The sequence below is a fragment of the Metopolophium dirhodum genome, chromosome 1 (assembly GCF_019925205.1).
Source record: "Metopolophium dirhodum isolate CAU chromosome 1, ASM1992520v1, whole genome shotgun sequence".
Classification (NCBI taxonomy): Eukaryota; Metazoa; Arthropoda; class Insecta; order Hemiptera; family Aphididae; genus Metopolophium; species Metopolophium dirhodum.
In genome coordinates this window covers 34,942,464-34,957,787 of record NC_083560.1, presented here as the reverse complement: position 1 = coordinate 34,957,787, position 15,324 = coordinate 34,942,464, and the positions used below count along the sequence as shown (strand labels likewise).

Here is a 15,324-nt window from a genome sequence, read left to right as displayed (position 1 = left end):
GTATATTATGTTTTTAATCAAGTTAATTTTAAGAGGACGCCACACCCGCATGTGTTGCCTCCGTCTTACCAAATTTACGCTCAGAAGTTCACGTTTTATGCCATTAGCTTTAAGATTAGGGTGAATCGTCCCATAATGAAACTTGATGGTAAGAACATTATATGTGTTTTGATGGAAGTTTTTTTACGAGAATTCAGTTTTTAAGTGAGTTATGCGCGTGTATAATAAATGTAAACAAAAAATGCTTATAACTCATTAAAAAACTGAATTTTTGTAAAAAAAACTTCCAGCAGAACACAGATAATGTTTTCACCGTCAAGTTTCATAATAGGTCGATTCACTCTAATTTTTAAGCTAACAGCATAAAACGTGAACTACTGAGCGTAAATTTGGTATGTTACGCGTTCGTAAGACGGAGACAACACATACTGGTGTGGCGTCCTCTTAAAATTAACTTGATTAAAAATATAATATACAGTAAAACATCCATACTACGAAGTCTCAGGGGGGGGGGGGGGGCGTAAAAAAATCGTACTATAGAGACTTTCGTTAAACAGGAAATTGGGTTAAATAATTGAGTTCGTTACATGGAAGTTTGTTGTATGGAGAAGTTTCGCTGCATTATTAATCTGTTAAAAAATAAATAGCTTAGTTTTTTTAAAGAGGCGCAAATTACAATTTTATTAAGGCGAACAATAGCGAAAATTACAATTTTTGTAGCTACAAGATGGCGCATATTACATAATGCCTTTTTACTGTGTGGCGCCAACTACAACCTTACAAAGTGGCGCCAATTACCAAAATACATTTTTAGATGTGGCGCAAATTACATATTATATATTTTATTTATTCGTTTGGTTATTTTTGGCTCAAATTACATACGCCGTATGAAACCCATACAAAATCTTCAATCATCGTTATCGACATTGCCATTTGTCTTGTCGTTGTATATTAGATTAATTTTATTGTACTTCCCTAAAATACCATGCAGTACTTATCTAACGTGTAGAAACGTTATGATTGTTTTTGTTTTTATTGTTTAAGAAACCCTGGTTGTACCAATATTCCACTTTCAAAACGACCGTTTCAGTTTTCCGACATAATTGAAAAATAAATTAAAACACCACGGCAATGTATTATAGTTATTTCTCAAATGTTTTAAACAATGAACGTTATACGACGTTGCTGACGTTAAAGTAATATTCGAAACCTTTTCACTGCTGTGGTTTATTTTTGAACCACAATATGCAATATAATATTTTTTAATAATATATAGATACAGTAAAACAGGGTCAATAGTAACCACGATGGTGTGAATAGACACAATATCGGGAAAGTTATTACTTCGATGTCTTCCCGACAGAATATTCGTGTTATGGGTGTTATTGACTGTGTCGACCTTAGCATTTTATCAAGATTAATAAAAAGATAAAAAGTGAAAATAAAAGACATATTGTATTTGTATACTTATCCCCCCCTCCCACATACAAAATTCCTGACTACGCCACTGCGTGTTATCAAGAGGAAACCTTCACTAAACTGAATATACATTAGTACAAAATGTTATTAACTTTAAACGCTCCGTTTATTTTTACAGCAACATTGCTAAACATTGAAAAACAACAACTGATAATTAACATTATCCTAATAACCTATTACAAAAATGAACGGTTCTTGTTTTCATGTAAATATTTTAAAAATCCTCATTTTTCTTGTTATAATCTGTTTTAAACATAGCTAGGTTTTATAAATTGTAGGTATTATTTAAAAAAATTGATTGATCATTTAAATATTTTAGTTATACCTACTTACTTATGCCATTTTAGGGGTGAATTGAAACACATTATTGATGGCTCGTACATAATATTATGTATTACGCATTGACCAAATTGTTAAAAACAAAAATAAATCCATTTTTGTTGGCACTTAAAAAAAAACAGAGAACATAAAGGCATATAGTATGTGGTTTACCAAAATTCAGGGAAAAAATATTGCAAATTTACATCTATTTCTGCGTATTCGTTTTCTGAATTGAAATACTTAAGTTAAAAATATACAAAAAAAAGTTTTTAATTGAAAATGTTGTTCTTTTCAATTTTAAAAATCTCAATAATTGTTTCTATCTAGCCTTCAGTTGGTAAAATAGAAAAATACACCAAAAAACCATAAATGTTTCTATTGACACCGCATCTATCGGGGGGGGGGGGGGGGGGGAATAAAAACAAAGCACTTAAAAAAATATACAAAATAATTTGTTAAGCATACATACAAAAATACGTAAACTGCTCGATAATACCAATATTTTGATGTAATGATAATTTGAAAGTTGTTGTGATACTTCAAAGTTGAAAAGTGTCTCTATTTACATTTCTATTCTTTTTACAGTAGGTATCTATGTTTTTAATAACAAAGTATTTTATTTTTAATTAAATTTAAAGGATTACGTTTTATTTTACGTTTTACTGTTCGTCAATGGCGCCGACTAGTTTAGTCTACCTTAAATAATATATACATATTTTGCACCAGTGAATTTACCACAAATCAAATTGGTCGTGTGTGTAAATTGATTGTGACAGGGAAAAATTATAACAAAAATATTCACTATTAATATTTTTAGATATTTCATTTTTATTAAATACACAAAATGTGTAATTGTAAAAAATTAAATAAGCAAAGTTTTAATAATAAATTGTAAAAAAAAAATACAAATAAGATACATTTTGAAATGTGTTTAATGCATTATAATATCATGTGCAAGGATATAAGTTCTAAATTGTCTTAGTTAAAATAAATAATGGAGAATAATTAGTGTTGAAAAAAATTAATCTAAAATATATCTAGAGGTGAATACGTTTATCGGTCTTTTCTAAGACTGAGACACGATTGAGCATAAAACACCTTTTTTGCGACACGATTGAGCCAAATTGTCGGCGTATCAAAGGAAATCGGAATACAAAAGAAAACTTACTCGATTGAGCGTAAAAAACTCTACAACGTTGCCGTTTTCTATTTTAAACTATATTATCCAAAAATATTTATTTAAATAATTATAATAAATCAAAATATAACATATCAAAACATAACATGATTTCATAGTCAAAAACATAGTCACATTTCATAAATATGTTTGATAGTAATAATAATAATAATAATAATAATAACAATAGTTATGAAAAAAATAAAATCAAAATATGATACGAATTAAAAAAAAATACTGCATGGTTTATAAATTATAAGTCAAGAATACAATAGAGTATGGGTGATCGAACACTGATATTATTTCTATAATAATTTTGGAATTTTATCTTAATTTATTATCTTATATTTTCCCCCAATTTTAAATGTTTAAAACGTCGTTCTTTTATTGCTCCGAAACTAATTTATTAATCGATAACATTGTCGATAAGGCTGGGCTCGGCTCACGGCTCGCGTCTGATATCATATCACATTTTTAGCTTAATATTCCGGTCTCCTGAAGAGTATTTTTTATCTCTATAAATCAAATTTCGGACAATCAGGTTGTTGATTTTAAGCAGGGCTCGGAAGTTATATCACTAAAAAAGATAGTGTTTTAATTATATTCACTCGAAAACATCAAAATACTGTCACTTGATATTTTGTTTACGACAAATTATTGTTAAAAAAATGTTTGCTCAGCCAAAAACCTTGAAAATGTATCCCAAGGTTCCTCATAAATCAGATATAGGTACGTACAATAGTATGAATGTGTACACAGCTGTTGCGTATATTATACTAACGCCCATTTAAGATTTGCGCGCGAATCATCGCCGAGGCCAAACCTGCGGGTCGCGATTCACGCTCGTTGGCCAGCAGTGCAACAAGTTGGAATTATGCATGTGAATGGAATTAAAAAAAATCAAAACAAAATAAAACCACGGACAGTTTGTACTATATTGGGTAGAACAATATGTATACGTTTTAGTGTTTTACAAATTTGTTATTACAAGACACGGGCACTTAACAGACATGACCAATAGTAATATTAATAATAATAATAATAATAGTAGGTAATGATAATAAATTCGTTATATGTACAGGCTTCGTAAATTTTTAAAACATCCACTGTCAATAATTATTGTAAGTCGTAATTTATAAATTTATAAATTGAAAGTATAGCAAATTTTTTAAAGTACCTAATTGTGTGTTTGTTATGACTTTATTTTCATGCTGTGTACAGGCTTGTTTTTTGTGTATTTCCGTTTTTTTTTTATATTTTTGATTAAATTACTAGCCTATTCATCCAAATGCAAATATCGTAAAACTAATATGAGTTATAACCTATAACTCACACGTTAATTAGGATTTGTTGTGACGTACCCATATTTAAAAACATTTTGATTTAGTTTAGTAGTTTGGTTTAGGTTCACAATGTATGAACTGTGAGGGTATTTTAAATTTTACGTGTATATATGTCATATTCTACTGTATCTTCAACATAACTTGTTATTACAAGACACAGGTAGTTATCAGACATAAATACTCGTAATAATTATAATACTAATGTACCTATCATCGCAGGCCAAACTTACGGGTCGCGATCCACCCTCGTTGGCCAGCGGTGCAACAAGTTGGAATTCTGCTTGTGAATGGAATTAAAAAAAGTCACGGTCACATCAAAACAAATGAAAACCGCGGACGGTTTGTACTATTTTGGGTAGAACAATATGTATACGTTTTACATAGTTTGTTATTACAAGACACAATAATAATAATAATAATAATAATGAATTCGTGCTATGTACAGGCTTCGTGAATTTTTAAAACATTCACTGTCAATAATTGTAAGTCGTAATTTATAAATTTATAAATTAAAAGTATGGCAAATTATTTCAAGTACCTTATTATGTATTTGTTATTATTTTATTTTCGTGCAGTGTACAGGTTCGTTTTTAATTCGTCATCCAAATGCAAATATCGCAAAACTAATATGATTTATAACCTATAACTCACACGTTAATTAGGGTTTGTTGTGACTTTTCCGAACAGGTCACTTTTGAACACTTCTGACGAATATTTGATATTATATTTATTCTTAAATTGGTAGGTATATATTCATACCCACATTTAAAAACATTTGGATTTAGTTTAGTAGTTTGGTTTAGGTTCGCAGTGTATGAATTGTCCTATAATAGGTCATGTTCTACTGTGTCACCGAGCTCATATACCGCTTGCGATCCACGATTCGCGTTCTAAGGTGTTGAGCAATTTAATTTCATCTTATCTTGTAATAGTATATATATTGCGTGACAATTATAGGGAGGGAAGTGAGCTATTTCAGTCGCGAGTGGCATGCCAAAATTGCCTTTCCGACGAATATTTTATGTAATTTTTATTCTTAAAACGGTAGGTATATTCATATTTAAAAAAAATTTTATTTAGTTTAGTAGTTTGCTGGTTTAGGTTTGCAGTGTATGATCTGTGAGGGTATTTCAGATCGTAGGTGTATATAATAATAATATAATAATGCATACTGTCCTATAGGTCATGTTCTACTATGTCAACGATCTCAAACTGATTGCAATCACGAATCGCGTTCTAAGGTTTTGAGCAATTTAATTTCATCTTATATTGTAATAGTATATATTGCATGGCAAGGGCGGGAAGTGAGCTATTTCAATCGCATGTGACATGCCGAAATTGCCTTTACGCCACAAAATTACTATTTTTTTGTCACGCCTCTGCGTTCATCGCCATCAGTGTCTTGTTGTGGAGGAGAGGTATACGCCCAGCACTTTTAGGGTTTTCCAGTTAACCACCCGACACTGTTGGGGATTCCCAATTTACAGCCCACTGGACGCAAAAAGGTCGCTTTCCAACGCTTCAACCGTCATCGAAAACTAAACTTTCGGTGCACAAAAAAATAATAGTTCCCGGTTTGTTTCTACCATACAAAGTGTCCGTGATCGATTTTTACCAATTTATTTTGTAATTTATTTTTAACTAGAGTTCGAGTTTGAAGACGAATGACTTTTTTTTTTGGATAACAACAGAAAAATGATTTTTAAATTAAAATGTGTTTCATTTAATTTCTAAGATAATAGGTGAACACTTTTTCCCGTTTTAAATTTCTTTTTTTTATTGATTATATTGCCTTCAAATCCGAACCCTAATCATTACCGTACAAAGTATTTTTGGCTATAAAAATCAAATTTCGTTCGTTTTAAGCAGGGTTCGGAAGTTATAGCCGTAAAAAAGATAGTGTTTTAATAATATTCACTTGAAAACATCAAATTATTGACACTTGTCATTTTTGTTTTTTTTTCCCCATAAAATATGTCGATAAAATATTTTTCACTCAGTCAAAAAATGTAAGTCTAGGTACTCACAAATGTCAGTGGTCGTCAAACCGCATACTTTCAAAAAAAGGTCATCGTTCAAATCAGCACACTTTTATGTAGGTATACTTACATCAATCTCGCCCAGTTATCCCGAAATCAAACCATTCAATAACGCTCATATTTATATAAAATAATAATTGCATCATCGCTTAACACTGCACACAGTTAATCATATTTATTCAAAATCACGAAACATTAAAATAAAACTTTTGGGATTTATCCACAGATTGCCATTATACTACAAATTCCTCGTTCCTCCAGATAAAACGTATGGTTTATATTTTACAATAATACTAGTGAAAAGTCAACAAAATGTAGTGTTATCACGTCTTTTTTCGACTTCACGTAGAATTCGATACTCATTTAAAGAAAGCCACAATACATTTCAAAACTGTACTAACAACCGCGATTTTTTCGTAAAAATAAAAATCATGGACTTAAAATTTGACGTTGCAATATTTAATTATGTAGCGTTATGGCGATAACAAATTCAGACCTAAATGTATTTATTAAACTGAATAAAAGTGAACATATAATCACAAATTATAAAATCTCATACAACGATTAGTTTTATAACAATAATGAATAAATGTTAAATTTTTAACTTTCAATCAAATGTGTGTGGTTTTGAATTGTTGACCTTCTAGTTTTATATTTTCAGCAATGGAAAAAATCTGTGCGGTATTGAACGGTATAAAATATGCGGTTATGAATGATAAGTATGCATGCGGCTTTGAATGACGCCTGAAAATTTTATAATTGCATTAAATTTAATGCAATTGGTTCCTCATTAATAAATTGTTATCATAGCTACCTATTTAAAAATGTTGAAGATACTTAGATGCCAGTTTTATTTATTAGCAACTGATATAGTGATATGCTAATTTATTTTTAAAAAATTCCATAATATTGCAAACATTTGCAAACAGTTTTGAAATAAATGAAATATTAAATTTGTTTAGACAAGGCTTGAACCGTTAATACACAGTTCCTAATGAAAGGGCCTCATAATTCCTACCATTTGCATAATTTGTTTTTGAGAGGTCCAACAGATGACTATAATACGAGCTATACATTTTTTTCCAACTAGTAAAAGTTTCAAAAATTTTTAGATTCTGAGCGGAGCGATGAATGTATTAATTTTACAATGATATGTATGTTTTTTAAAAAAGTTTTTTAAGTTTTTTTTTTTATTTGTGTCTGTTTTGTCGAAATAATTCTTTGATTTACAATTTCAGTATCTTGTTCGATGGGAAAGTAAACCTAGTTAGTGCATTGGTAAGGTAAAATTTTAAGATTCCCAGTAATTATGAAAAGCGCCGGATAAAAATATCGCAAAATCGGTTTTTGGTTTTTTGTGTAACTATAAAAAAAAAATCGTAGATACATGCAATTTTCACTGGTTGTTTATATTAGCATTTTCTATACACAATAAGATTTTCAAAATATTTAGATTTGTTTTGAACTGTTTACGGACATTTTCAGTTTTCAATTTCGTTAATTTTTTTTTCTTTTGTATTTGTTGGGTAAAAAAGCTTGAAAGTGTAATACGAGGCTCCTGATATATTGCTTCAATAGAAGTTGAAAAATATTAAAATAATTTTTTTCATAAGCATTTAAAGTTCAATTTTTGACAACATTTATCAAATTTAAAATTTAAAAACGATTTTGGAGTTAAAAATTTATAAAATGTTCAACTTTTATGGCTGAGGAATGAAAACTTATAACAAGGTTCCACGTAAGTAGATTATTCAGAAACCAAAAAATCTCAGACACGTTTTTTTTATAGTTATTTTATGTTCAAATATGGAGATAATGACATAAAAATTAAATAACTAAGGATAACGATTTAAGTGGCTATAATAAACATGCGATAAGTGCCATAGATATACAAATACATATTATTATTGCGCTAAAATTGGCGGGACATAAGTATCCATTTAAAACTAAAACTAATATATTATATAGAGCTTGGAATTATATGTAATATAAAAGAAAAAAAACGGATAAGTGGATGTCGCTCTGCTGTACAGTAGGTTACAATAGTGTGTCTATGAATAATGGATTGTATTAAACTTGAATGCAATGATATAATAATATCATTATATAAGAAAAACGAGTGTGTTTGTCAGTGTGGATATTTAATATTGTTATTATTTATTATAGCCTGTAATTTGAATTGATATTAGAATTATATTATTTAAAATATGTATAATATTATAATAGTATGTATCACAATAGAAACGAATAAAAAATAATAATAATATTAGTTAGGTTAGGTTTTTCCAATGGTTATAAATAACCATTGAGCAAATCGAAAAATGACCTCTTTAAAGTACCATATTGATCCAATTTTCCAAAATATAAGATAGGTACTCGAATCACTCCTTCTGGTAGAAATTTCGTATACAGGATAAAAAAAATAAAAAAAGAAACACCATTGTAAAACCACTAGCTTCCTCGCTCCGCTCTGCAGAATCTAAAATATGTAGTAACAAATTTAAAATCTATAGTAGAAAATACAATTTTTTTGATCACCTCACCGAAAAGTAAAAAAATGGTAAAACATGTAAAATTAAAACTTCAAAAACTGGCCTTATTATTTCTGTCTATTCTTGAAATATTTTTTCTTTATTTAAACATGTTTGTTTATAGATGATTAGAAATAATATATTGAGTACAAACAGAAAACATCGATAACGAATAACTTATCAGCATAATGTTCACGAATAATTTTTTTATTTAATTAATGGCTATAAATTAGGTAGGTATACATGGTACATCAGCTGATTTATCACTTATCAATCGAGTCTCTGTTGCGTTTTATTTAATAGTGATTTATAAGTACTCGATACAATAAACTAACTTTAAAAAAATTTGTCTTTCTTTACGACTATAATATTGTACAATTATAGATATAATGCACATTTTTATTTTTCGCACAATGAAATATTTCAAGAAAATATTTTATGAAATTTTAAAACCCTAGGTATAATACATTACTTACACGAGATTTCGTCACGTAAGTATCCTACCTACTTAAAATTTAACATTATATGGGCTGCTGTGAAGTGTACCTCATTTTCAATTGTTTGTGTAAATGGTAACCTAAGAATAAAAATATTTATCAAGCATAAAAAATGCGACAAATACATTTTATTATTATTTATACTCTTATTTGCAAGGCTGGGCAAGTCAATGATATTTTTTAACTCAGTTTAGTTAAGTCAACTATTATTTTTTCAATTAAATAAAAAATTAAGTTAATAGACATGTTTAATTCATCAATTTAGTTTGAAAATAAGTTGACAAGTACCATTAACTTAAGTTTACTTCAATTAATAAGTTAAGTTAATAATAATAAAAAAAGTTCACTTGAATAGTAATCAATATTCATAGGTATATTACTGTTCAAACAATCTACTATAATCATTATTGTACTAATAACAAATAATTAATAACTATTGAAAGGTATTATTATTTATGAATATAATTCGTGGCTTCGTGGGCTATTTATGCCTTCATACAGGTGACTAATGTTACCTAATTAATACAATATTGTAGTTTTTATCTTTAAATATAAACACGAAGTTCTTCGTAAATATATAATTTTTTTTTCTGATAATAATGTCTATATTCCGCGAACTTATATAGTTATTATTATTAACCAAAAACTCGTAATAAAGAAAATATTTTTCTGGATAGTACGAAAATTCAAAATTAACTTATTGGGAAAATAAAAAATACTAAGAGTTGGTTTTAAGTTAATGTAGAGTTATGTTAAAGTTAAGTCAATTAAAACACCGAACTAGTAAGTTAAGTCAACAAGTTAAAATCAACCTATAACTTTTAACTTGACAAAATTTAACTTTAACTTAGCTTAACTTCTAACTTATCAACTCGTTAACGCCCGGCCTTGCTTATTATTTTGACCTCTGTACTCATTACTACAACGCTATTATGTGCTCCGAGTTTTATTTTACTCATTCCTATAATCAAACATACCAGTTGTGTGTTGAACAGTTTTATATCAAAAGAATTTCCGGTGGTCATAGTTCAAACTGAACGCGTCCGGTACGGTGGCTATATATAACTGCATAAGCGATAAGCGCCGAACATATAAAATACAAAATATTATTATTTGCGCCAAAACGAGACATTTTACCAATACGAAACAATTTTACTATTACATCCATATTTAAATATTTATGCAAAATCGATATTTTATCATTCCCATTTTTCAGACTTGGGACTGGCCACGTAATTGTATTTATCGGTACGGGTAAAAATATTCTGTTTAAAAAATGTATTATTAAAAATTAGTACCCAACTAAAAAACGTGTTAAAAAGTGTAATATAATTCCCGCAAAAAGTTCAAACGAGTAATTTTTGGTTGTCTGCAGTTCGACAATTTTTCTTTTCTTATAAATACAACGAAACCTCTAAATACCGGACGCTCTCGGGCATATTTATATTATCAAAACATATTTATTTATGAATTTTTCACCTACAATTTCGAAATTTAGAACATCAGGTTGAGGGTATAATTTCAAAATAGAAGAAATAAGACGCAGAACATAATATCTGAAAATGTGGGGTTAAAATTTGAACCGGTTTGAAATATAGAGAATTTTTTTTATGAAAAATATTATTACGTTAATTAATTTTTATTTATATTAGGTAAATTGCCCAAGATTGTCCTTATTAAATTTATAATACTGATTATAATATTTTACTCAAACTATTGATCATTGACGATTTAAAATGTTTTAAAATATATTAAAGGAAATTAAAAAATCAACCATAATTTGCATTACATAAATTATTAATATCGGTAAAAGTTAAATTCATTTTTTTTCATATCTTTGGCACTTTTGACATATATAGTATATTATAGTATAGAAAGTTTTATATTGACGCTTATGCCCTACTGATTTTGACGCAAATGATAATATATAATAATACACCTTTGGCGCTCATGTCATATAGTCAATAAAATTACAGAATTATCGTCACTCGAAAAAAAACAAAAATGATTACTTCTATGAATATATATTTTATGCAATAAATTGTGAATAATGTTTATTTTCGAAGTTGCTTTAAAGACGATACGTCAATCATGTTTGATGGTATAGTGTAGGAAAATGCTTTTTTCGTATCTAATATTACCTACATTAAATGATGACGGATCATTTTAATGACACTATGATAATATGGTCATGCCAAAATTGGTATTTTTTTAACCCTTGAGAATCCTGCAGGTGTGTAAATAATTTATAATCGCTATGGTTAAAGAGCAAATTGTCGGATTCTTAAAAGTCAAATATTATAAAAATATTATGATTCTAATATGCTCTAAGAGCCCCTCAAAATAAATAACAGAATTAAATAATCGTTCTAAAAACATAAAGCCTTACCTCCATGACTATATTTCACGTAGGTAACAATATTTATTTCATTGTTTTCAAAGTTACTCTAAATACGACCAGTCAGTCATGTTTGATGGTATAGTGCGCGAAACTGTTTTTTCGTACATAATCGTAAAAATTGTTTAATATCATATTATTCTGTTGAACGACGACGGATCAGTTTAAAGCAGAAATATGCATAAACTCAAATTAATATAAATATTGTTAAATATTAAGTATTATTTAGTATTATTTAATATTATTCCAAATATATTGAAGAGTTTGCTATGTGGACCGCACATAAAATTCATCATTTTATTTATTAATTTAGGACAGAAAAGTAACGTACCTAATGCAATAGGTACCTCTGAAATAAAATTTTACACGTTTATTTAAATTTTTTTTAAATTTATATCTCTTTCAATTTTAATCCTCCATTAATATTTTTAATAGCAACGGTTCATAAAAAATCGTGGTTGACGTGGTGACTCAAAATCAGTCAATAAGTATATTTTTTTAATCTTGGGAAACTACGTGTGCAAATAATTATTATATAATCGTCATGATTAAAGAGCGAATTTTCGATTTCTTAGAAGTGAAAAATACGATTCTAATATAATATGATCTAAAAGTCAAAAGAACCCTCAAATTTTCTCTTAATAATCCACAAACTGCTAAAATACTAGTATGCTTAAAATATGCTTTTTTCTATAAACAGTCAACATTTGAACTCAAGTTACAATAAGGAACATATTTTGTAAAATACTTTATGCTTAAATTAAACTTAATAAATGTATAATGTTAACACTTACCTTTCATCAACTGCATAATATATCATTATGTATACAATAATATGCTTGCAAATAATATTATCGTACTCCTTTTCTTTGGTTAGTTACTTAAATGCATTGTCAAATTTGAAACAATTGAACAATTATATCCAATTTAATAATAAACAATTTATTACACTATTTATATTATTTTGGATTCTGAGTGGAGCGATGAATGTATTGATTTTACAATGATGAATGTTTTATTTATTTATTTTATTTTTGAGTCTGTGTTGTACACATATAAGTATTCGAAATTTTTTAGTTTTTTTTTCTATTCAAGTCAATACAATTTTATTTGTACGGTAAAAAAGCTTCAGAATTTAATACAAGGCTTCTAGTACATTTCTACAACAGTAGTTGAAAAATATTAAAAATACAGTAACGATTTCTTTTAATAAGCATTAAAAGTTCAAACTTTAACTATATACGTAAACATCACGAAAATTTGCAAATTATTTTGTTTTAGTAATTCATAAAAAATATTCTTTTTAAATCTAAGATTCTAGCTTCCTCATGTGTTTTACTAATTTTTTTCAATATTGGATATTCACTCGATTTCTCATGTAGCGATTTTCTTATTTTGCTGTATTTCAAAAACATATAACTCTAGTTACATGAATATTTAACTGAATTTTCATATTTTTATTTTCTTTAAATCATAAAATGTTGAAAATATTTTGACTTGTTTCGAGCTGTTTACGGACATCGTCAGTTTTGAAGTTTTTTAGTTTTTTTTTTCTATAATTAATGCCAATAAAATCTTATTCGTTCGGTAAAAAAGCTTGAAAATCGAAAATGTAATAAAAGGCTCCTAGTACATTGTTATTATAGTAGTTGAAAAATGTTAAAAATACAAAGTCACAATTTTTTTTATAAGCATTTAAAGTTTTAATTTTGACAAAATTTATAAAATTTAAAATTTAATAATTATTTTATAGTTAAAAGTTTATAAAATATTCAACTTTTATCGCTAAGGATTGAAAATTTAAAACAAGATTCCACGTAAATAGATTATAGATTATATAATATAAATTACTTTATTCACAATAGTATTATCATCAAATATTCTTAGTTATAGTATCATGACACCTGTGACCGACACCTTTTTTGGGAGGGATGCAATTTACCGATTTCAAGCGAAACAACTAAGGCTGAGATTTCGGTGCACTTGTTTTTTGATTTTAACTACGCAATGTTCGTTTTATAACGTAGGTATACACGTTTCACGTATTTTTGAATCAGACTAAGATGTTTTACTTTAAAATTTTTTTCACTTTTCCGCCCATTTTAGGTTTTTTGAATTCAAAATGTACATATGTAAGTTGATGTAACTTTACATATTAATTAGGTTTAAACGAAGCACTGCGTTACGGTATGTTACCGACTGTTACTATCTGTTAATAATGTGGTATACAACACTGCATCACTTTTGAAGTCTAAAATATCGGCAAAATATTTTAATAATATTTGGATGAAAATGGACATAATTTTGGTCCACACATATTTTTGTAGGAAAACGGTAGGTATTTAATTTTTGGGAGAAATGAACCAGTCCATTATTATTTGTCAACTCTCGCCTTTTTTTCCATGATGTGATAGGAATAATTAGTTGGGAACGGTGATTCGTAATACTGAAAGACATTTAATTACGTGAACAGACGAACAGTTATTATTATTCAATATATTATAATTTGAAATTTATTTAAATCGAATTCACACACACACACACACATCTTACTAAAATATACCTTTTTTCGTCGACGTGTAATACAAATCACGGGATCCGTAGTTACATGTAAAAAAAAATTACAATTATTATGATTTAGAAAATATTATAATAAAACGTCGTATTATATAATAATATTATATTAATTAATAATAGTCTGAGCATAGTGCGTGCGGTGTGTGACGAGTCTATAATGTTATAATACTACAATGACCTTATTGTTATAACACTCAAACGGGCCGGAAGTAGGTCCCGGCGTTCCGGTTTGCCGACCCCGTGTCCTGCGCAAAAGTCGTCTGCCTCCTCATCGCCGCGGGATTCCACACGATCACGCTGGGGCGGACGTACTCGTCCTGTCCAGCGGGCCTGGCCTGTTTCAACAACATATCGTCCAAATTGTTTATCAATTTCCGTTGCACTTCGCTGTCCAGAGGTTCCATTTTCGGCTTCGCGTTGCCGGCGATGGATTGACCGTTGTCCGACGACATTGCAATTCCGTCGCCGCTGGTTTCGTCTATAACAATAATCACGATGTAAAATAATAATTATTATTATTATTATAATCGTGAGGGATCTGCATTTGAAACGTTTCAATACAGTTTAAAAAGTAACATATTTTTCTCATTTAAACGTAGCCACGTAGGTATAGGTATCATTTGGTTATAGATGATATGAGAAAATATGAGATTACACGCAGAAAGAGATCAATATAATGAATCAATACCTTGGTTTACGAATTACTACTTTAATCGTCATAAATTAGGCTTTTGACGCACTTCGCACATTGTTTTCCGAATCTAGATAAGCCATGCTCGTTTTATAACGTACACGTTTCTTGTATTTTTGAATCAGAAGTTTTTATTTTGCATTTTTTGATGATTTTAGAATTAAAGGTCATATTTTTAGAGCGTTGTAGGGTTTTTGGTGCATTTGATTCCAAAATTTAATTTTTGATTTAATTTAAAGATTTTTCTATGCTTTTACATGATGCTTATACA

General features: G+C 28.5%; 1 long non-coding RNA gene across 1 annotated transcript in view; it reads right to left on the bottom strand.

Moving 5' to 3' along the window:
- Nucleotides 1–14,324: 14,324 nt before the first annotated feature.
- The window catches only part of LOC132936852 (uncharacterized), an 80,049-nt gene continuing 79,049 nt past the window's right edge, over nucleotides 14,325–15,324 (bottom strand). Inside the window, exon 3 of the long non-coding RNA XR_009663548.1 lies at nucleotides 14,325–14,840. This is a non-coding gene — a long non-coding RNA (uncharacterized LOC132936852). The remainder of the gene's footprint in view (nucleotides 14,841–15,324) is intronic.